The sequence below is a fragment of the Rhodnius prolixus genome, unplaced genomic scaffold, assembly GCF_049639745.1.
Source record: "Rhodnius prolixus isolate KJV_2025 unplaced genomic scaffold, Rpr scaffold_1, whole genome shotgun sequence".
Taxonomy (NCBI): domain Eukaryota; kingdom Metazoa; phylum Arthropoda; class Insecta; order Hemiptera; family Reduviidae; genus Rhodnius; species Rhodnius prolixus.
In genome coordinates this window covers 12,082,607-12,107,387 of record NW_027411581.1, presented here as the reverse complement: position 1 = coordinate 12,107,387, position 24,781 = coordinate 12,082,607, and the positions used below count along the sequence as shown (strand labels likewise).

At 34.8% G+C, this 24,781-nt stretch overlaps 1 protein-coding gene across 4 annotated transcripts in view; it reads left to right on the top strand.

Annotated features, from left to right (window-relative positions):
- Positions 1 to 24,781, top strand: part of trh (PAS domain-containing protein trachealess) — a 350,233-nt gene that overhangs the window by 290,990 nt on the left and 34,462 nt on the right. The window lies entirely within an intron of this gene.

Below are 24,781 nucleotides of genomic sequence, written 5' to 3'. Positions count from 1 at the left end.
ATTTTAATCATATTCTTCCTGAAGAAGAGTGCGAGGCCTCCACTTGCTCTGCCTAGCGTTTTCTCCTTCACAGCAGGAACTGATAAAATATCAAATCCATTCAAAAAATTAGGAACTAGATTTATATTACTAGGGACATGAGTTTCATACGCACACAGAATATCACTATCATTAAACAGATCCACACTATCAGATAAATTGTTGTAGCCATTTACATTCCAAAATAGAATAGAGATAGAATTTACCTTAATTGTTTTAATTAACTGCTATTTCGGTTCACTACCTTTACTTGATGTTTTCAATTTTTTCAAGATCTTGTGAGCCTTCGTTCTATCAGGAGTGTTGAGCCAATAGTCCAACTGAGTTATTTTCGGAGTAGATGGGCGACTGGAGTCGTCAGTATAGGATTGTTCTTCGACATTAGATTCACTACTTCTTCTTCTTCTTCCTCTTGCATCTCTTCTCCTAGGGGTTGGTTTCTTTTTTGGAAGGGGTTTTGAAGTGTCCTCAATATTAAGAACGTCTTCATAAAACAATTTTTTACCATTCCAAATAATGTAATTGTAGCGTAGTTTAATATTTTCCTCTTTATCTCTACCCTGTTTATAAAACTGGTAAAGTATTCTTCTCTCTTCCCTTACCTCTTTCGGATAATCTTCAGACAAAAATAAATTAGTGCCTTTTAAATTCAATCTTTTATACAGAATTTTATTTCTTAATTTTTCAGATTCAAATCTAATAAGAATAGGAGATTTATTAAATGAATTGTAGAGCTTTCGAATATAAGTTATATCATTCTCCAAGCAGACAACTTCTAAATTATTATTAATTATTTTTAAAATCTCTTGTAAACAAATATCAGTATCACCACAATCAGCATTAAAACCATACAGTACGAGATTCCTACTCCTAACTTCTCGTTCCAACATTTTAATCCGAATATTTTGGTGTTTATTTAGTGTTTTTAATGCTGTATTTTCTTTTTTTAGTAATTTAATCTCCTTCTGTAAAACATCAATTTTAATATCACTTTCGGAAACTATAGTTTTTATTTCCTCTGTTTTAATTATATTTTCATCAAGTTTAGACCTTAGAGAAGGTCTAAGATTGTTTTGTGATATATATTTTTTTTTCAACAATTTAATCCAGAAATGCAATCTTACAATAAAGTAATCTAGGAAATAATTTATACTTATAGTGGTACGTTAAAACAATAACAATGGTCATTTTAGATTGCCTGCGTTCCTTCTCCTATTTGGTGGAACCGCCCTTCTAGTACAATCTACAATGTTAAAACACTGGAGAAAAATTTTGTTTTGATTAAAATGGCCACCACCAAACCTTAAAATTTGAAAATTTTACTTAATGATATCACACAGGCAATAAAGTTACACTTGATACTTAAAAGATCTTTAGAGAAAAACTTCCTCACCCAAAAACGCCTTAAAAAGCATTTAACATGGGAAAATGTCTTAATGAATTATAGATAAAACTGAAAAATTCATGTAGAACTTCCGAATGGTTGTTTTTTGAAATCAGAGAATGGGAAAACAGATACTTCCGGTTAAAAACTAAAAATCTAAAATCTGTACGATCATATTCGAAGTATAAATAAATTAAAATACACAATAAAAATTAGATACAATTTTTTTAATTCATTAAACTAGTGCCCATCAATAAGTCGATTGAATGAATAACCTGAAATCAATCGATTTGAAGAGTTTCTTTAATATTATATGTGTATGTACAAAATAGAAAGATACTTTCTTCAAAAGATTTGAAGACAGAACTTCGGGAAGTCTGGCGAATGTTTTAGAAAGTAACTATTTCTTTTAACCAATAAATTTTCACGCTTAATCCTTAATATTTAATAAGATTACTTAAGATCCATTACTTCAAAAGATATTGAGAGTTGAAATTTTTTTGGGTCATGGTTGTGCTGTGAAATGGGGCCCTTATAACTCCCACAGTAAACAACAGATTATTCGTATGAAATTTTGTACTCTTACAGACTATGTTTTACTGAGTAGTATGCTATAGATTTCTTGAGTACAGATCCATTAGTTGAGAAGATATTAAGAGTTGAATTTTTTTTGGGTCATAGTTGTGCTGTGAAATGGGGCCCTTATAACTCCCACAGTAAACAACAGATTAATCGTATGAAATTTTGTGCTCTTACACACTCGGTTTTACTGAGCAGTATGCTATAGTTTTCTTGAGTACAAATCCATTAGTTGAGAAGATATTGAGAGTTGAAATTTGTTTGGGTCATGGTTTTGCTGTGAAATGAGGCTATTATAATTCCCACAGTAAACAACAGATTAATCGTATGAAATTTTGTGCTCTTACACACTCGGTTTTACTGAGCAGTATGCTATAGTTTTCTTGAGTACAGATCCATTAGTTGAGAAGATATTGAGAGTTGAAATTTGTTTGGGTCATGGTTTTGCTGTGAAATGAGGCTATTATAACTCCCACAGTAAACAACAGATTATTCGTATGAAATTTTGTACTCTTACAGACTATGTTTTACTGAGTAGTATGCTATAGATTTCTTGAGTACAGATCCATTAGTTGAGAAGATATTAAGAGTTGAATTTTTTTTGGGTCATAGTTGTGCTGTGAAATGGGGCCCTTATAACTCCCACAGTAAACAACAGATTAATCGTATGAAATTTTGTGCTCTTACACACTCGGTTTTACTGAGCAGTATGCTATAGTTTTCTTGAGTACAAATCCATTAGTTGAGAAGATATTGAGAGTTGAAATTTGTTTGGGTCATGGTTTTGCTGTGAAATGAGGCTATTATAATTCCCACAGTAAACAACAGATTAATCGTATGAAATTTTGTGCTCTTACACACTCGGTTTTACTGAGCAGTATGCTATAGTTTTCTTGAGTACAGATCCATTAGTTGAGAAGATATTGAGAGTTGAAATTTGTTTGGGTCATGGTTTTGCTGTGAAATGAGGCTATTATAATTCCCACAGTAAACAACAGATTAATCGTATAAAATTTTGTGCACTTACACACTCTGTTTTACTGAGCAGTATGCTATAGTTTTCTTGAGTACAGATCCATTAGTTGGGAAGATATTGAGAGTTGAAATTTTTTTGGGTCATGGTTTTGCTGTGAAATGGGGCTATTATAATTCCCACAGTAAACAACAGATTAATCGTATAAAATTTTGTGCACTTACACACTCTGTTTTACTGAGCAGTATGCTATAGTTTTCTTGAGTACAGATCCATTAGTTGAGAAGATATTGAGAGTTGAAATTTGTTTGGGTCATGGTTTTGCTGTGAAATGAGGCTATTATAATTCCCACAGTAAACAACAGATTAATCGTATAAAATTTTGTGCACTTACACACTCTGTTTTACTGAGCAGTATGCTATAGTTTTCTTGAGTACAGATCCATTAGTTGAGAAGATATTGAGAGTTGAAATTTTTTTGGGTCATGGTTTTGCTGTGAAATGAGGCTATTATAATTCCCACAGTAAACAACAGATTAATCGTATGAAATTTTGTGCTCTTACACACTCGGTTTAACTAAGCAGTATGCTATAGTTTTCTTGAGTACAGATCCATTAGTTGAGAAGATATTGAGAGTTGAAATTTGTTTGGATCATGGTTTTGCTGTGAAATGAGGCTATTATAATTCCCACAGTAAACAACAGATTAATCGTATGAAATTTTGTGCTCTTACACACTCGGTTTTACTGAGCAGTATGCTATAGTTTTCTTGAGTACAGATCCATTAGTTGAGAAGATATTGAGAGTTGAAATTTGTTTGGGTCATGGTTTTGCTGTGAAATGAGGCTATTATAATTCCCACAGTAAACAACAGATTAATCGTATAAAATTTTGTGCACTTACACACTCGGTTTTACTGAGCAGTATGCTATAGTTTTCTTGAGTACAGATCCATTAGTTGAGAAGATATTGAGAGTTGAAATTTGTTTGGGTCATGGTTTTGCTGTGAAATGAGGCTATTATAATTCCCACAGTAAACAACAGATTAATCGTATGAAATTTTGTGCTCTTCCACACTCGGTTTTACTGAGTAGTATACTATAGATTTCTTGAGTACAGATCCATTAGTTGAGAAGATATTGAGAGTTGAATTTTTTTTGGGTCATGGTTTTGCTGTGAAATGGGGCTATTATAATTCCCACAGTAAACAACAGATTAATCGTATGAAATTTTGTGCTCTTACACACTCGGTTTTACTGAGCAGTATGCTATAGATTTCTTGAGTACAGATCCATTAGTTGAGAAAATATTGATAGTTGAAATTTTTTTGGGTCATGGTTTTGGTGTGAAATGAGGCTATTATAATTCCCACAGTAAACAACAGTTTTAATCGTATGAAATTTTGTGCTCTTAAACACTCGGTTTTACTGAGTAGTATGCTATAGATTTCTTGAGTACAGATCCATTAGTTGAGAAGATACTGAGAGTTGAAATTTTTTTGGGTCATGGTTTTGCTGTGAAATGGGGCTATTATAATTCCCACAGTAAACAACAGATTAATCGTATAAAATTTTGTGCACTTACACACTCTGTTTTACTGAGCAGTATGCTATAGTTTTCTTGAGTACAGATCCATTAGTTGAGAAGATATTGAAAGTTGAAATTTGTTTGGGTCATGGTTTTGCTGTGAAATGAGGCTATTATAATTCCCACAGTAAACAACAGATTAATCGTATAAAATTTTGTGCACTTACACACTCTGTTTTACTGAGCAGTATGCTATAGTTTTCTTGAGTACAGATCCATTAGTTGAGAAGATATTGAGAGTTGAAATTTTTTTGGGTCATGGTTTTGCTGTGAAATGAGGCTATTATAATTCCCACAGTAAACAACAGATTAATCGTATGAAATTTTGTGCTCTTACACACTCGGTTTAACTAAGCAGTATGCTATAGTTTTCTTGAGTACAGATCCATTAGTTGAGAAGATATTGAGAGTTGAAATTTGTTTGGATCATGGTTTTGCTGTGAAATGAGGCTATTATAATTCCCACAGTAAACAACAGATTAATCGTATGAAATTTTGTGCTCTTACACACTCGGTTTTACTGAGCAGTATGCTATAGTTTTCTTGAGTACAGATCCATTAGTTGAGAAGATATTGAGAGTTGAAATTTGTTTGGGTCATGGTTTTGCTGTGAAATGAGGCTATTATAATTCCCACAGTAAACAACAGATTAATCGTATGAAATTTTGTGCTCTTCCACACTCGGTTTTACTGAGTAGTATACTATAGATTTCTTGAGTACAGATCCATTAGTTGAGAAGATATTGAGAGTTGAATTTTTTTTGGGTCATGGTTTTGCTGTGAAATGGGGCTATTATAATTCCCACAGTAAACAACAGATTAATCGTATGAAATTTTGTGCTCTTACACATTCTGTTTTACTGAATAGTATGCTATAGTTTTCTTGATTACAGATCCATTAGTTGAGAAGATATTGAGAGTTGAAATTTTTTTGGGTCATGGTTTTGGTGGGAAATGAGGCTATTATAATTCCCACAGTAAACAACAGATTAATCGTATGAAATTTTGTGCTCTTACACACTCGGTTTTACTGAGCAGTATGCTATAGATTTCTTGAGTACAGATCCATTAGTTGAGAAAATATTGATAGTTGAAATTTTTTTGGGTCATGGTTTTGGTGTGAAATGAGGCTATTATAATTCCCACAGTAAACAACAGTTTTAATCGTATGAAATTTTATGCTCTTAAACACTCGGTTTTACTGAGTAGTATGCTATAGATTTCTTGAGTACAGATCCATTAGTTGAGAAGATACTGAGAGTTGAAATTTTTTTGGGTCATGGTTTTGCTGTGAAATGGGGCTATTATAATTTCCACAGTAAACAACAGATTAATCGTATGAAATTTTGTGCTCTTACACACTCTGTTTTGCTGAGTAATATGCTATAGTTTTCTTGAGTACAGAGTCATTAGTTGAAAAGATATTGGGTGTTGAAATTTTTTTGGGTCATGGTTTTGCTGTGAAATGGGGCCCTTATAATTCCCACAGTAAACAACAGTTTTAATCGTATGAAATTTTGTGCTCTTAAACACTCGGTTTTACTGAGTAGTATGCTATAGATTTCTTGAGTACAGATCCATTAGTTGAGAAGATACTGAGAGTTGAAATTTTTTTGGGTCATGGTTTTGCTGTGAAATGGGGCTATTATAATTTCCACAGTAAACAACAGATTAATCGTATGAAATTTTGTGCTCTTACACACTCTGTTTTGCTGAGTAATATGCTATAGTTTTCTTGAGTACAGAGTCATTAGTTGAAAAGATATTGGGTGTTGAAATTTTTTTGGGTCATGGTTTTGCTGTGAAATGGGGCCCTTATAATTCCCACAGTAAACAACAGATTAATCGTATGAAATTTTGTACTTTTACACACTCTGTTTTACTGAGCAGTATGCTATAGTTTTCTTGAGTACAGATCCATTAGTTGAGAAGATATTGAGAGTTGAAATTTGTTTGGGTCATGGTTTTGCTGTGAAATGAGGCTATTATAATTCCCACAGTAAACAACAGATTAATCGTATGAAATTTTGTGCTCTTACACACTCGGTTTTACTGAGCAGTATGCTATAGTTTTCTTGAGTACAGCTCCATTAGTTGAGAAGATATTGAGAGTTGAAATTTTTTTGGGTCATGGTTTTGCTGTGAAATGGGGCTATTATAATTTCCACAGTAAACAACAGATTAATCGTATGAAATTTTGTGCTCTTACACACTCTGTTTTACTGAGTAGTATACTATAGTTTTCTTGAGTACAGATCCATTAGTTGAGAAGATATTGAGAGTTGAAATTTGTTTGGGTCATGGTTTTGGTGTGAAATGAGGCTATTATAATTCCCACAGTAAACAACAGATTAATCGTATAAAATTTTGTGCACTTACACACTCTGTTTTACTGAGCAGTATGCTATAGTTTTCTTGAGTACAGATCCATTAGTTGAGAAGATATTGAGAGTTGAAATTTTTTTGGGTCATGGTTTTGCTGTGAAATGAGGCTATTATAATTCCCACAGTAAACAACAGATTAATCGTATGAAATTTTGTGCTCTTACACACTCGGTTTTACTGAGCAGTATGCTATAGTTTTCTTGAGTACAGATCCATTAGTTGAGAAGATATTGAGAGTTGAAATTTGTTTGGATCATGGTTTTGCTGTGAAATGAGGCTATTATAATTCCCACAGTAAACAACAGATAAATCGCATGAAATTTTGTGCTCTTACACACTCGGTTTTACTGAGCAGTATGCTATAGTTTTCTTGAGTACAGATCCATTAGTTGAGAAGATATTGAGAGTTGAAATTTGTTTGGGTCATGGTTTTGCTGTGAAATGAGGCTATTATAATTCCCACAGTAAACAACAGATTAATCGTATGAAATTTTGTGCTCTTCCACACTCGGTTTTACTGAGTAGTATACTATAGTTTTCATGAGTACAGATCCATTAGTTGAGAAGATATTGAGAGTTGAAATTTGTTTGGGTCATGGTTTTGGTGTGAAATGAGGCTATTATAATTCCCACAGTAAACAACAGATTAATCGTATAAAATTTTGTGCACTTACACACTCTGTTTTACTGAGCAGTATGCTATAGTTTTCTTGAGTACAGATCCATTAGTTGAGAAGATATTGAGAGTTGAAATTTTTTTGGTCATGGTTTTGGTGTGAAATGAGGCTATTATAATTCCCACAGTAAACAACAGATTAATCGTATGAAATTTTGTGCTCTTACACACTCGGTTTTACTGAGCAGTATGCTATAGTTTTGTTGAGTACAGATCCATTAGTTGAGCAGATATTGAGAGTTGAAATTCTTTTGGGTCATGGTTTTGCTGTGAAATGGGGCTATTATAATTCCCACAGTAAACAACAGAATATTCGTATGAATTTTTGTGCTCTTACACACTCGGTTTTACTGAGCAGTATGCTATAGATTTCTTGAGTACAGATCCATTAGTTGAGAAGATATTGAGAGTTGAATTTTTTTTGGGTCATGGTTTTGCTGTGAAATGGGGCTATTATAATTCCCACAGTAAACAACAGATTAATCGTATGAAATTTTGTGCTCTTACACATTCTGTTTTACTGAATAGTATGCTATAGTTTTCTTGATTACAGATCCATTAGTTGAGAAGATATTGAGAGTTGAAATTTTTTTGGGTCATGGTTTTGGTGTGAAATGAGGCTATTATAATTCCCACAGTAAACAACAGATTAATCGTATGAAATTTTGTGCTCTTACACACTCGGTTTTACTGAGCAGTATGCTATAGATTTCTTGAGTACAGATCCATTAGTTGAGAAAATATTGATAGTTGAAATTTTTTTGGGTCATGGTTTTGGTGTGAAATGAGGCTATTATAATTCCCACAGTAAACAACAGTTTTAATCGTATGAAATTTTGTGCTATTAAACACTCGGTTTTACTGAGTAGTATGCTATAGATTTCTTGAGTACAGATCCATTAGTTGAGAAGATACTGAGAGTTGAAATTTTTTTGGGTCATGGTTTTGCTGTGAAATGGGGCTATTATAATTTCCACAGTAAACAACAGATTAATCGTATGAAATTTTGTGCTCTTACACACTCTGTTTTGCTGAGTAATATGCTATAGTTTTCTTGAGTACAGAGTCATTAGTTGAAAAGATATTGGGTGTTGAAATTTTTTTGGGTCATGGTTTTGCTGTGAAATGGGGCCCTTATAATTCCCACAGTAAACAACAGATTAATCGTATGAAATTTTGTACTTTTACATACTCTGTTTTACTGAGCAGTATGCTATAGTTTTCTTGAGTACAGATCCATTAGTTGAGAAGATATTGAGAGTTGAAATTTGTTTGGGTCATGGTTTTGCTGTGAAATGAGGCTATTATAATTCCCACAGTAAACAACAGATTAATCGTATGAAATTTTGTGCTCTTACACACTCGGTTTTACTGAGCAGTATGCTATAGTTTTCTTGAGTACAGATCCATTAGTTGAGAAGATATTGAGAGTTGAAATTTGTTTGGGTCATGGTTTTGGTGTGAAATGAGGCTATTATAATTCCCACAGTAAAATACACATTAATCGTATAAAATTTTGTGCACTTACACACTCTGTTTTACTGAGTAGTATACTATAGTTTTCTTGAGTACAGATCCATTAGTTGAGAAGATATTGAGAGTTGAAATTTTTTTGGGTCATGGTTTTGCTGTGAAATGGGGCTATTATAATTTCCACAGTAAACAACAGATTAATCGTATGAAATTTTGTGCTCTTACACACTCTGTTTTACTGAGTAGTATACTATAGTTTTCTTGAGTACAGATCCATTAGTTGAGAAGATATTGAGAGTTGAAATTTTTTTGGGTCATGGTTTTGGTGTGAAATGAGGCTATTATAATTCCCACAGTAAACAACAGATTAATCGTATGAAATTTTGTGCTCTTACACACTCGGTTTTACTGAGCAGTATGGTATAGTTTTCTTGAGTACAGTTCCATTAGTTGAGAAGATATTGAGAGTTGAAATTTTTTTGGGTCATGGTTTTGCTGTGAAATGGGGCTATTATAATTTCCACAGTAAACAACAGATTAATCGTATGAAATTTTGTGCTCTTACACACTCTGTTTTACTGAGTAGTATACTATAGTTTTCTTGAGTACAGATCCATTAGTTGAGAAGATATTGAGAGTTGAAATTTTTTTGGGTCATGGATTTGGTGTGAAATGAGGCTATTATAATTCCCACAGTAAACAACAGATAATTCGTATGAAATTTTGTGCTCTTACACACTCCGTTTTACTGAGCAGTATGGTATAGTTTTCTTGAGTACAGATCCATTAGTTGAGAAGATATTGAGAGTTGAAATTTTTTTGGGTCATGGTTTTGGTGTGAAATGAGGCTATTATAATTCCCACAGTAAACAACAGATAATTCGTATGAAATTTTGTGCTCTTACACACTCCGTTTTACTGAGCAGTATGGTATAGTTTTCTTGAGTACAGATCCATTAGTTGAGAAGATATTGAGAGTTGAAATTTTTTTGGGTCATGGTTTTGGTGTGAAATGAGGCTATTATAATTTCCACAGTAAACAACAGATTAATCGTATGAAATTTTGTGCTCTTACACACTCGGTTTTACTGAGCAGTATGGTATAGTTTTCTTGAGTACAGATCCATTAGTTGAGAAGATATTGAGAGTTGAAATTTTTTTGGGTCATGGTTTTGGTGTGAAATGAGGCTATTATAATTTCCACAGTAAACAACAGATTAATCGTATGAAATTTTGTGCTCTTACACACTCGGTTTTACTGAGCAGTATGGTATAGTTTTCTTGAGTACAGATCCATTAGTTGAGAAGATATTGAAAGTTGAAATTTTTTTGGGTCATGGTTTTGGTGTGAAATGGGGCTATTATAATTCCCACAGTAAACAACAGATTAATCGTATGAAATTTTGTGCTCTTACACACTCGGTTTTACTGAGCAGTATGGTATAGTTTTCTTGAGTACAGATCCATTAGTTGAGAAGATATTGAGAGTTGAAATTTTTTTGGGTCATGGTTGTGCTGTGAACTGGGCCCTTATAACTTCCACAGTAAACAACAGATTATTCGTATGGAATTTTGTGCTCTTACACTCTGTTTTACTGAGTAGTATGCTATAGTTTTCTTGAGTACAGATCCATTAGTTGAGAAGATATTGAGAGTTGAAATTTTTTTGGGTCATGGTTTTGCTGTGAACTGGGCCCTTATAACTTCCACAGTAAACAACAGATTATTCGTATGAAATTTTGTGCTCTTAATTACCGGTCCCTTCAGCCTATTTGTTTTGTGTGAGTGCTTTTTTAAACTCATTTTTCGAAAAAAATAAGCACACGCTTAAAAAAGAACCCTTAGTCTGTTGTTTATTTTAAACTTCTCTGTCATAAACCTTTTTATTTCAAACATTATTCTGAACAAAATTATTATTTAACAGTTCTGAGATCTGAGAATACATATCTATACCGATTTAAATCTTTTAAATCTTTAGATCTTTTAAAACGATTCCTCTTTTTTTTGCGATGGTGCGGATTTCAGCTTCATCAAATTCGATGATAGGTGAGGGTAGAATGGTGCTGATGGGTATGGCTTACAGCTTCGTTGAACTCGATGATTAGCAGGTCCGATTTGGAAGTGTTTGGATCTGGCACTATTTAGGTGCGCCAGAACCGCCATTTTCCCTCTACTTTAATTCATTAAACTAGTGCCCATCAAAAGATCGATTGATCGAATAAGCTGAAATCAATCGATTTGAAGAGTTTCTATAATATTATATGTGTATGTACAACATAGAAAGATACTTTCTTCGAAAGATTTGAAGACAGAACTTCGGGAAGTCTGGCGAATGTTTTAGAAAGTAACTATTTCTTTTATCCAATAAATTTTCACGCTTAATCCTTAATATTTAATAAGATTGTGGTGTGGCACGTTGGGAAGAATTGACACGTTACAAATTAAGTTAATATTGTCAAGGAAATAGAATTAAAGTTGAACAGTGCTCGTAAGAAGGAGAATAGTTTGGGGGGTCGTGCAAGTTGGAGCACAGTAAGCCCATTGCGAACATCTCGTCGAACATAATACAACACTATTAGTGTGTCTGGGGGTAACTGTATCCCATCGTTCTATCACCGTTATACGTCATACACAGGGATATACAGTCCACTGGGAAATGATCACTTTACAAATCTCATTACGTCATATAGCTTGCCACTGGGCTCCGTCATCTCTGGCCCACATTCCTCTTTTTACAACTATTTATCTGTCATAAAAACTCAGCGCAGTTGCATTATAATTAAGGTTCAATTAGAGTTTATTATTATTTTAATTAAAACTTTCCCTTAGGACAGCTGTATTAGGGTTGATCGTCAAAAACTGCAAGAAAAAACGTACTGTTAAAAAATACTTCTCGTAGCTCTACAGCCCGGGGTGGGCCTTGGCCTCTCGAATAACGTCATTCCAGATATTCCTATTTTTTGCTTTTCTTTTCCAGTCATCCACTCCAACGGTCTTCAAAACTTTCTCAACCTTCTGGAGCCATTGCCTACGTGGTCTTCTAATTCTTTGTTTGCCAAACAGTAATCTGCGCGGCATTCTGTTTTCAGTCATTCTTTCCACGTGACCTAGCCACTCCATTCGTCGGACTTTTATAAAGTGCGTTATGCTTTCTTTGTACAACTCGAAGCTCCTTCGTATTCTCCAACTATCAGTTTCATTATCATAAACCGTTAAAAAATACCCAATTAAAATACCCGGAAAAATGAGCAATTATCTTTGTTCATCTTAGATAACGGTACAACAATTTTGTGGTATAATTCAAGTAAAAATGTTGCCGAACCTGATCTAAAACTGTTTTCACAAATAGTTTTTGCTCTTGTTGTTACCTTTTTTTTGGCAAAATTACGTAGTCAACATGCTTGAATTAGAAACTTGGTCATATACACATTTGGGATTCCCGACACTAATATAATTTACGTAATGAGGAATGAATCAGTCACCAAAAACAATGAACAATAAATTTACGAGAAGAGTTAACCGCTCGTACGCGACACCACTTCTAAAATTATTATTAATAATAAATAACTGCTAATATTTAGACTGATTTTGAGGTTAGATAGGATATAGTGGATATAGTTTTTCTATCTAGAGAGATATCTAGTTCTCAATCCTGAGTGATGTTAAATGTTCTTTGTGAGTGATCTCAGATTTTTGAGTTCTTTCACCGGAAATATCTGGCTTTTTAGAAGCTTCTTAAATCTAGGGTGTCCGTTTATGGGTTTTTTGTTGGGAGCGGCTGCACCCTGTTTAATATGACAAATATATTACAAGTAAGCCCAGCAAATGGTCTCACATATTCCCCATTTTCATCCCCTCTCTTACAGGGAAAGGGAATCGATCATTTGTTTAAGTATGTTAACTTAATTACCTTTTTGTAGTGTGACAGTTCTTAGCGGGTTGCTAGATTTGAATTGTTAAAGGATTTTTGTCAATGTATTAGTGCGTATGTACGAAAATGTGGTTGTAGTTTAAAGCTAGCGGTCCCAACCAACCCCGCCGTTATCTTCATGTGAATCCAGTTATTGTGTAACACGGTTAGCGGAGTGCAGGACAGCGCGCAGGAAGGCGGCTCTAACAAAGCGAATGGCTTTGAGTGGCGGCACTCAAGCTCTTGTTCCACCCCCGGCCGGAATTAACACCCCCACTAACAACACAACCGACTGTACATTGTGTGCATACTGTTAGTGTTGCTAACTAAAGCCCCTGTAATTGGTTTTAAAGCAGTGATTAATCAACAAGAATGGCTAGTGGGGTGAACCACAAGATGGTAAGCAGCAACGTTGTGAGGGAGGTTTAAACAGTTTTAGAAGGATAGTAGAACAAAGCTAAATGATTTTAGAAGTAATCTTTTTTTTGTTCTTAAAATATAGTACAGTATTACCGTATTGTTGCATACTACCTTACAGATGATGCGTTATGAAGATAAATTAAAATGAATTTGTCTTCAGGTTTTTCGAAACTCATAAAATTGTAAATTCAGATCGAATTATGTTTGTATATAAATTTAAAATAGTTTTCTCGACAATGTTAACACGTCATACAACACTGTACACACCAAATAATTATTTAAATATAAAAATTATCAAAACACAGCATAAATAGGCAAGGTTTATGACAAGGTTTTTATGACAAGGCATAAATGGCAAGGTTTTTAGTTTAACCCTTGTGATTTACTTTCATAATATAAATTAAAATATCGTGTAAAAATAGTAACTACCTTTATCATTGGCTGTTTTATCATTACAATAAAAATTTACCCACATCAGAGGACTGGATTATACCAATTTTTTTTTTTTCGAGGCGCCACGGTAGCCGAGCGGGTTAAGAGGCGAGACCTGCAAGCTAATATGCATTGTGGTACTGGGTTCGATTCCCGGTCTTGGCCTTGGATTTTATTTAATGGTTAAATGAGAAATAGTAAAGTACATTTGCTAGTTGCCTCCGTCCACGACACCTAGTAAATGGTATTTGGACGTTAAGCCCCGCCTGAAAAAATAGGCGATTACTTTACTTTACTTTTCTTTTATACCAAATTTTTATTTTGCAACGGATTGCATATCTATTCTACAGTAGGCACACAAAATTAATTATAGATAACATAATAATTCCATCCCATATTCGGCCAAAAGCAGGTTTTCTCTATTTTTGGATGGCTGTTCGAGAATCAATGCTAAAAAAAAAATTACAAGCGTATAAATTTTGCCTAATAATAAAGCATTGCCTTCGCTAATTCTTTATCAGTTTACCTAGCCTCAACACTTTCTAGCCTGCCCGCCTCTTCAGCAGATCTTAAAGTAAGGAAAGCCTTACGCTTAGAGCAGCCTAAAAAACAGAATAATAAATAAACGACTGAAAATCTGTTGCGGAAGTTCTATCGCGGTTAACTGCTCAAAATGGTTTTATCAGAACTATTCGATAGATCGTTTTTCAGATTAACACGTTGACTGCCAACTACGAGATATCTCGTAGGTTGTTTGCATGCTTCGGACGCCAACTACGAGTTAGCTCGTAATACTATAATTAAAGTTTTTGGTAATATAATATGATTAAATTATATTGGCTTCTTAGACCGGAATCCTGAAAAGTTCCGTGGCAGACTACCTGTTAATAAGTTCGAATTCTTCAATGACTTCAATATAATTACTCTTCGAAGGTTACCAGTGATTTTGGTTCAGAGTCCATGAAGTTAGAAATTTAGAAGTCTCTCTTCTGATTACCTATGAGTTTTTTTTTTTATCTCTGCAAGCATCTGACCAAAATAGCAGTTACATGTCCAGAGGGATGGTTACGTTATGTTACGGGAATGCATAGAAAGGTGTCCAGTTCTATTGTCGACGTTCACAGACTGTACACGTGTCTTTGTTATAAGCTTCAGATCTATAATGGAGAACAATGGGTCACGAGACTCGAACCATTTCTACAAACGCTACCACAATCCCCCTGTTAACCTGAGTCACTTCCATTCTCTTGCCCCTCCTCTTCTAACATTTTATTCCAAGGTTGCTTCTGAACTGACAGAAAGAAAGAAGAAGAAGAATTATTTGTTTCTATCCATGTAAATCTGGAAGCATATTTATGCTTTGCTTTAAAGGATTCTTTTGTTTGAGAGATTCAAAACAATTTAGTTGGAGTTATTATTTTTATCAGTTCTTTTTTTTAATTTAAGGCGCGTCAACGTTTAATATCATCTCTGGATGATGAGCTGAAGATGCTGTTTAAAATAGAAGAGCAGCTGGAAGTAGATGGACCCAGAACTTTCGTTTAAAAAGAGTAAATACTTCAAACTGGTCCATGTTCAAGCAAGTTTAAAAATAACATTTAGAAGCAAAGAATTAACTGAATTTTGGATGACAATAACAGATGAATGCTTACTCCTGATAAAATGAAGTACGCAGAATTTGAATTTGAATCTTATCTCTTCTAATTTGATCGAAATAAGAAACAGTTGAGGGAGCCAATACAAAAGTCGTTCAAAATTCTAAGAAAAGCAGTAAAAATCTATGAGAATAAGGTAATTAAAGAGATTATGACCATTTTGATTCCTCGATTATTAATTTATTACTCTGCCACTGCTAAAACGGATTGCAAATTTTGCAAAGTAGAATTGTTAGTGCTTGATATAGGGGGCACTTTGGGAAATCTAAACTCAGCGAGGGAACTAAGAATCGAAAAAGTTTCAGAACCATTAATAATAGAGGATAGAGGATTAATTTACAAATCAATCAACATTCTTTAACCAATAAGATCAATTGTTTTATCCGTTATTGTTGCTTCGTCTTTTAATTTTTGATTTTTATTAAAGAATAGCGTGTTTTAATGGAAGTGACCATCCATTATGGCAGCGTTGCTGAATTGAACGCTCATTAAGAGTTTAAATACAACTTTACTGTGTGCATACAAAATAATTAAACACAATTAAACTTTGGTGTTAGCTGTACATTGTCTACTGTCAGAAAGTTTTGGAAAGACAAGCTGAAACTCACAGATGTCGCGGTGACGGACAAGAGTAAATCTTACGGTACATATCGATAAACCTCTTTTTAAGCTCTGGTTAAGTTTGGTTTTCAAAAGCGAGACACTTTTAGATTGTTTACAACAAATAAGAATCAAATAAATAAATAAAAATAAGGCTAGGCACTACAAAGTAGTTCCACAAATAAGTATGCTCTAAAATGTAGATCTTTAGATATCTCAAGATAAATTAAAAAAAAAAAAAATCAACGATATATCCAAGAAAAAAAGAAATAGTGCTGTACTGTTCAATTGTCGAGAGACTTAAAAGGGAAATTCCTCTTCTCCAGCCAACAGTTAATAGTTTGAAAACACAGGATAGTGTGAACTATTTCCTTTTCTAATAAACTGTTAGAGAGGTGCGTTTGTGGACGACAGGAAACCGGAAGGTGGTGTTAGAAGCAGTGAAGGAAGGAGGGTTTGTGACAAATAAGGAAATCCTGACTGGGAAGTAATATACAACATCGACTTGCACACAGACAGGGCCACATCAGGGTGGAAGGTATTTCTCGGCTCTAGAACTAGCAAGGGCGACCTGGAGTTCTTCAACCGCCCCCGCACATTTCCCTTACAAAAAGTAAAGATAAATGAGTATGTTTTATTGGCCTTGGGAAATAAATAATGTACACACTAGTTGTAGGTCTAGACTTGAAGAAAAAGAAAAAAAGAAATACTTGTAACTTTAATTCTTGTAAAGAGTAATGCGGGTATTTTTCAATTTTACATTCCACACTAATGAACTTAGTGGAGGAGAATGTGAAATTCCCAGCATCTTTTTTTCAATTTAATGAAAACTTACAATGTTGCAATTTGTATAAATAAGTACATTTGTTTGAAATATACGAGACGAGATTTATGTAACAAGAAACTGCCTACTTTATAGGAATTTGGATTAAAGAAAACTTTTCTCTAACTAATATTCTCTGAGTTCTAACTCACAAGTTTTTTTGTTTTGAACTCCAAAACGATTGAGTTATATTTCATTCTTTGTCACTTCAGAAGGAATCTACCCCGTCTCTCAGGAGCTGCCTAATTATGTATGTTTTGCGTTAACTAAGTGCCTTTTTTGGAGGGGAGATCTTGAAACCAGAGGAACAATTAGCCTCTTTTGGCTTGGGGAACAGGACCGACTTTGTCCCTCTTCTTATTTAATGTAACCTAGTTTTGAGTGGCTATTTTTCTACAATTCTTTGAGAGGATGTTGGGCATTACTGGATGAAATATAATTTACAGTACACAATATTGAAATTAATTTTACAATAAGTTCTAATTTAAATTTTATGCATATTACTTAAAATTATCACATATGTAAAACAAAACAAAAAAATTCTTAGAGTAACGATGACCCAAGAGTTTAGAACGACTGAGACAGAGGATGAGAGAGAAATAGTATAGAGGCGGTTGGGGAGGAACACCCTTTTGCCAAACCTGATCACACTTGCCTTGCACGTCCCTATTCAAATACATACGGTACACAAGTTGAATTTACAATTGACAGATTGGCTCAACTTTGTGTGTGTGTGTGTGTGTGTAGAGAGAGGATGAGAGGAGGAGAGGCCCCCCTCAGTCGCACCGGCAGCACCACTAACCAATTGTGTCATCACAAAGCACTGCCAACTAGATTGTGAATTGTCTCATTTTATATATTTATTATGAGCATGTGTATAATAAATATAAGGTTATGTTCTTTTTTTATTATATCTACGTTTTTAAACTATTTTCTACAGGTTAATTGTGTTTTTGGCCAGAAAGGAATTCATTTTTAAAAGAAAAAAGAGAGTGTAATGAAATAATGACGTATATAGTTTTACAAGAACAATCTAACATTTAGGAAGGGAAATTCACGAAAAGCAGGAGCTGAAATAAGAAATGTATCTTTTCTCCAACTTTTACAAATTTCTACATCCACAGTTGTAATACGTTTACCGAAATTAGCTTTTACAGGAATCACATGTTTTGTTCCCAGTGTCGTTCCCCAAATTCTCTTAAAAATATTCTTAGTCCATGTTCAGTGTGAACATAATATCCCAAAAACGAAAAAAGTGGCAAAAAAAGTATTTCATTTGGGTACTTTTTTTACTTCTAATTTTGGAAGATTTGGACGATATCTGCCGACGGGATGCGATTTGTCAGTTTTTCGTTTTTATTCCTAAACTGCTTCCAGTATTTCCTTCAATCAATTATTGTGAGTCTCTCAGGGAATAATGTGGCAATCAATTAGTCATATATAATTAATGTATCTTTAAAGTGTTATCTTTAAACTATCTTTAAAATTCCAATTCTGTTGAAAATCGATTAAGAACTTCACTGATTTGATTTATGAGTATATTTCTCACTAATGCAAAAAAAAAATCATAGTAATTATATCGTTTTAGTGCATATCAAGAAAACAAATATTTTTTGAAGATTTTGAGCGAAGGTAAAGTTCTACAAGCTCTACAAGACACTAATTCGCCCAGTTATAACTTATGGTTCGGAAACGTGGCCTTTTTCTAAAACAGATGGAAAAGACCTCCTGATTTTTGAGAGAAAGATTTTAATAAGAATATTTGGACCAATTCGGGATGGCCCGACTTAGCGAAAACGCACTAACACGGAAATCTATTCTCTGTACAAAGAACCAGACATCAGTAAAGTGATAAGGGATGGGCAGACTAAGATGGGCGGGGCACATGTGGCTAGAATGTGTGATGATGACGTGCCGAAGAGGCTTATGGAAATGGTACTACACGGCGGTAGGAAGAGAGGCAGGCCAAAGTTACGTTGGCTGGACGGAGTGAAGGAGGATGCCCTGGCGTTGCTGGGCGTGCGTAACTGGAAAGTGGCTGCCCAAAATCGGGAAAACTGGCGGAAGCATTTGACGGAGGCCAAGGTTCGCTAGACGGACTGACGCGCCGAATAAGAAGATTTATTATTTTAAGAATTAGAAATCTTAACTTCAATTTTTATTTATTGTTCCCCAAAATCGTTCTATAATCAATCGAAAACCTCTCCGGATACCGATCAGATCGTTTATCGAAATTCTGAATAATATATGTTCATATATTTTATAATACATACCTACATAAAATTTCAAATAATAATCGTTCAAATATGAATTTGATTTCATATTGATTAGAAGGAGCGGCTATTCCAACGCATGTTTGAAAGGGATCTTTCCAGGCTGACATGCACTATGTGATTGTTGAGGCTACCAATGTAACATAAATGTTGTACGGTTGTTAGGCTGGGATGCCCACAAAAACGCGAAAATCCCAGAAAGCATGGCTATCCACTTCCTTTATCAGGAACAGTTTATCTTAAGTAGATAATTTGGTTAGAATTTTATCGACCCATTTTATAAAAGTGAGTTTAGAAGTGGCATAGTTCATAAATTTGAACTTTATCTTTCAATTATAAAGTTTGATCGCAATTATTCATTAAGTTAATTACAAACAATAAAATTTATTAGCCATTTATTGTAATTACGTAGAAATGGTAATTATAACAAGAAAGTCATGTAGAGGTTAGTTTAGAAAGTTGGTCACAACCATCAATTCAGGCGGCAAGTTGGTATCTAAATATGAAGATTGTTTATTATCGGACCGGAAGTGGTATAACCATGTAGGCGAGATAATTAGGGAATGATTATCCTAAAACTAATGTTATAACTGATAATCATTGTAAGGAGAGGTAAGCCAATTTGTTGGCAACGTTACCATTTATGTATTGGCTGAACTTAGAGTAAAGTTAGTGAGCACGCACCGTGCTTACTACACATATCTTTAATGTGCGCCCACTAATTGATGGTTATTGCTGGCTGGCCTGGCCACCTCCTCAAACTGGCTGCAATAATATCCGTACAGATCCAGGGGGTGGTAAGTGTACATCATCCATCCCTCCGCTGGCTAATAGCTCCCTCGGGCTGGTTCGCCCATTTTCGTGGGCCTAATCTACTCTAACAGCTAGCTAACTTACCTACTGAACATCCCAGACCACATAGTCTCCTCCTTGTCACAACTTCGTTCCACTATCTGAACAGTTGTATCAATTGTTTTACTAATTTCTCTAACTAGACCCTTTAATAACCATTTCCTACCCTACTCAGTAGCCCTTCTTGTAACTAATGGAAATCTGTCTTATTCAAGTAGTTTGATTTACATACGCAAGATTGCTCTTTACGCAGTTTACATAATTAAATTTCCGTGAAACTTGGGATTTTTACGACAAAGATAGTTGGCTTTAGTTCACTATAATGAAATAGTGAGAAAGAATTGGCTCAGTTAGTGCAAGGTTGTCTAGTAATCCTGAGTTTAAATCCCTTAGATTTTATCTTCCATGTACTGGAAAAGGCAACAACTTAAAAATGTGTTTTTGCAGTTCGTTCGTTTTTGAAATTTAAGCAAAATTAAAATATAAGAAACGAGCAGCTAAAGAAAAATAATGCAGTTAGATAATTCAAATGGATTGCGATGGAATGCAACATGTCCGATGTGGTAGTGATACGTAAACGATCAAATTTGAGCTGAGATTTGATGACTCGCTTGTTGGGTATTTCTTTCAATTGCAAAAACTGTTTTGATTCTTTCAACGGACAAGAATAGTTATTTGGGAGTTGTAGATGTAGAGATGTTTTCAAATATTTCGACATCAGCCTCCCGGCATCTCTAATGCATTTGTGAAACTTGAGATCTCTTTGTAAAAAAAAAAAAGATAGCTTCTTGTAGTAAAGTCAGCAAACAATGTTCTGAAGCAAGCTGATCAAAGTTCAGAATAGACTGAAATTTATGATGCCATTCTAAAATTCAAATTGGCATTTGATAGTTTTTCCAAGTGATTACCTAAATAGTGCTACTTGATATTTATGTAAAACCCTTATGATGGGTAAATGTGAACAAATAGCCATTTCTCTATTAGTCTTAAAAAATCTTTCGTTTATCTCACCCTGAATAAATGCAATAGTCTTTAGTGAGATCCTCAAAGTCACTCTATTCAGACCCACTAGTTACAATTGAAGTTTCGTCCTCCAAGAATTAAACCAACTCTTTGTCTGGTTCGTCCTTATAATTACTTCACGATGGATAGTTAAGAGTTGTGTACCAAAGAAAGAATTTATCTCAAAACCAAGTCCATCTCCTTAAATTCACATCTATAACCAAACCACTTTAAATTAAACAATCCGTTGAATCAAATGACTGATTGCAACCATTTTGCCTAACAAACCGTTAAGAAATGATAATGAAGTCAGTTATTAGAAAAACTAAGCGAGCAATTTAAATAGCAAATGGCTCTAGCTTTCCCATAAATTAGAAAATTAAAATTAAATAGGACAGAACTACTTAATATTCTTGGGATCGTATTCTAAAAGGAATTTCATTTTAAATAAACAGTATTTTTTAAGAAAGAGAGAGAATTTTTGTAGCCACATTGTTTAATCTGTTTATTGTTAAAAAAAGAATAACATGTATCAATGTTAACCAATAACAATTCAATTCAATTGGGTGTAGTCTAGTTGTACGCAATACTTACTGGCAGTTCTGTGCACGAGAATGTGTGCTAAATACCCACTAGATTGCGCTACTAGAATAATAATTATAAAATAGAAAAGGTTGAGTCATTTATAAAAAACAGAAGAGTAAACAAAGATGGTTTCTTGATTTGGCACAATACCAAATAAATATGAGAACAAACAAATCGTACGACAAATAGTTAGTACACAATCGATGTGTGGCCATGTTGCTTTATCCAGTTCTTGACATCTATTTGATGTATTACTAGGTCTTTATTTTGTTCATGGTATAGACAGACCTCTAGACCTGCCTGGGGAGAACTAGATACACGGTCTTCTTGGCCAATGCTCAAACAAATTTGCCCCTTCAAAGAATTACAAAACTACACAGCCTTTCATGTCAGAGGTTTGACGTTATACGAGGGTCGTTTGAAAAGTCCGTGCAAAAATAAAAACTACTTAATTTTTTGGGGTAAACCTTTTTTATTTTTCAACATAGTCTCCTTTTAGGCTTATACACTTCGTCCAACGCTGCTCTAGTTTGTTGATCCCTTCCGAATAATAGGATTTGTCCAAGTCTGAAAAATAGCCATTCGTTTCTGCAATCACCTCCTCGTTTGAATAAAATCTTTTTCCCACCAGCCATTTCTTCATATTTGGGAACAAATAGTAGTCCGAGGGAGCCAAGTCTGGAGAATACGGGGGATGTGAAACGAGTTGGAACCCTATTTCCATTAATTCTGCGACCACAACTGCTGAGGTGTGAGCTGGTGCGTTGTCGTGTTGGAAAAGGACTTTTTTGTGGGCCAATCGTGGGCGTTTTTCTTGCAGCTCGGTTTTCAAACGGTCCAATAACGATGAATAATATGCACCTGTAATAGTTTTACCCCTTTCCAGATAGTCGATGAGGATTATTCCTTGCGAATCCCAAAAGACAGTCGCCATAATCTTTCCGGCCGAAGGAACGGTCTTCGCCTTTTTTGGCGCAGATTCTCCCTTGGTAACCCATTGTTTAGATTGTTCTTGGGTCTCAGGAGTGTAGTGATGTATCCATGTTTCATCCACAGTGACGAAACGACGCTTAAAGTCCTGCGGATTCTTCTGGAACAGCTGCAAACCGTCCTTGCAACACTACACACGATTTCGTTTTTGGTCAAGCGTGAGCAATCGCGGCACCCATCTTGCGGATAGCTTCGTCATGTCCAAATGTTGATACAAAATATTATGTACCCGTTCATTCGAGATGCCCACAGCACTAGCAGTCTCACGCACCTTCACTCTTCTGTCATCCATCACCATATCATGGATTTTATCAATGATTTCTGGAGTAGTAACCTCAACAGGGCGTCCAGAACGTTCAGCGTCACTTGTGCCCATATGGCCACTCCGAAAATTTTGAAACCACTTATAAACTGTTCTAATCGAAGGTGCAGAGTCACCATAATGTTTATCAAGCTTCTCTTTAGTCTCCTGAGGCGTTTTGCCTTTCATAAAGTAGTGTTTAATCAACACACGAAATTCTTTTTCGTCCATTTTTTGAAAATCACTCGACTTCCTCGATTCAAACGAATGCCAAACACAAAGAAATAGACCGATCTGGCTGAAACTTGGTGTGTGTTCTTCCAAGAGATGCTACTAACTAAACATAACCTCGATACGCGCCAGTGGTGCTATCTCTCTGACTTTGCACGGACTTTTCAAACGACCCTCGTATATGTTTCTCCGATTCCAGGTTCGCTACAAGAAATTTCGCACCTTTTATCATTATAACTTCAAGTGTCTCAGCCTCTCTGAGTACATCTTGCAGTTAGGAGAGTTTATTTTCTTTTTACACTTTTCTAAAATTGTAAAAACAGTTCCAGTTTAAGGCACTTTCTCACTAATATTAACTTTGAAGCCAGCCTTTTGCGTTTCCTCGCCTAAAGTTTAGAAAAAAGTAGGTTAGTTTAAAATAAGAATAAAACATTTTGCTTTAACTGCTTCTTAAGAAAGAAACAGTTTTCTGAACAATTTGACTTTAGAACTTTAAGTCCGTCGCACTTGTCCTAACCTTTCGACTTCTGCTTGAAGAAAAGGGCACATTCGAAAAAGAACAAAAACTGTTTTTGGTGATCGCTTGTCTAAAAGTAGGAACGCAGCTCTAAACTTGTTTGGAACCACACTTAAGCAAAAATTGTAGATTGAAGAAGAAGTAACTTAATTGCAGGAAGTACCCCAAATCCACTAAAAGTTCTATCTGGCTTTTTTTTATGGTTTTTGTCATAGAATTTTGGGCCTAAGTTATGGGTATAACATGTAAATGTTTGTTAATAAAGTGAAGTTTACCTGTGAGTTCACTAAATCCAAATCGTTGCCTTCTGCACCTACCAATGCAGGTTCTTTGAGCATTTCGTTTGTGTTGGAAGTGACAATGTGAGAGTTTTTAGTCTGGGAAACTCGAAAGAAGTCTAAGATCCCTGAAGAAGTGGCTAGTCCACTTTCTCCTGCATTTAGAAACCATTTATACGAGTTATCACTGAAATAATTTTTCCAGATTAAGAGAAATTATGTTATTTTTATAACCAAAAAGTAAGACGTGTAAGTAAATATGGCTAAATATGAAACGTTAACTCAGTAGTTTTATTTCTGTTTGGTCTAGAGAATAAACACCGACGACTCCTTAATGAATTGTTCACTATTTAGAAAACAACATCCTTCCAAATAGCAGCAGCAAAACGGTTCTCAATATCCCTCTATTTCTGTTGATTCACAATGTACGTATAGATTTATTTGTGGAAAAGAGAGTCCTAGCGCCTAGAAAGGAGGGACAGCAGTGTTGGTGTATTATGGGCAGTTATCAGGTCCATTTGATTGACGTGGGTCAACATGGTTAGAAATAGGGTCCCATCTGAAAGTGTGGGTATGTGGGCGTTGGTGAAAGAGAAGATTTTTTTTGGGGAGAATAAGAGCACCTTTTTGGATATGGTGAAGGGAGATTGTAAGAGAAGGACACTACGATAGGACGAGTGGGTTGGTGAGGGTGAATAAGGACGATTGAGGCAGTAGAGTGTATAAAGTCTGGTCAATTGTGGAAACTGCTCACGGGCGTTTTCATTAGCTGTTTGGCTTGACGATGTGGGCCGGCGTTGGGCGCTACGTGTTTG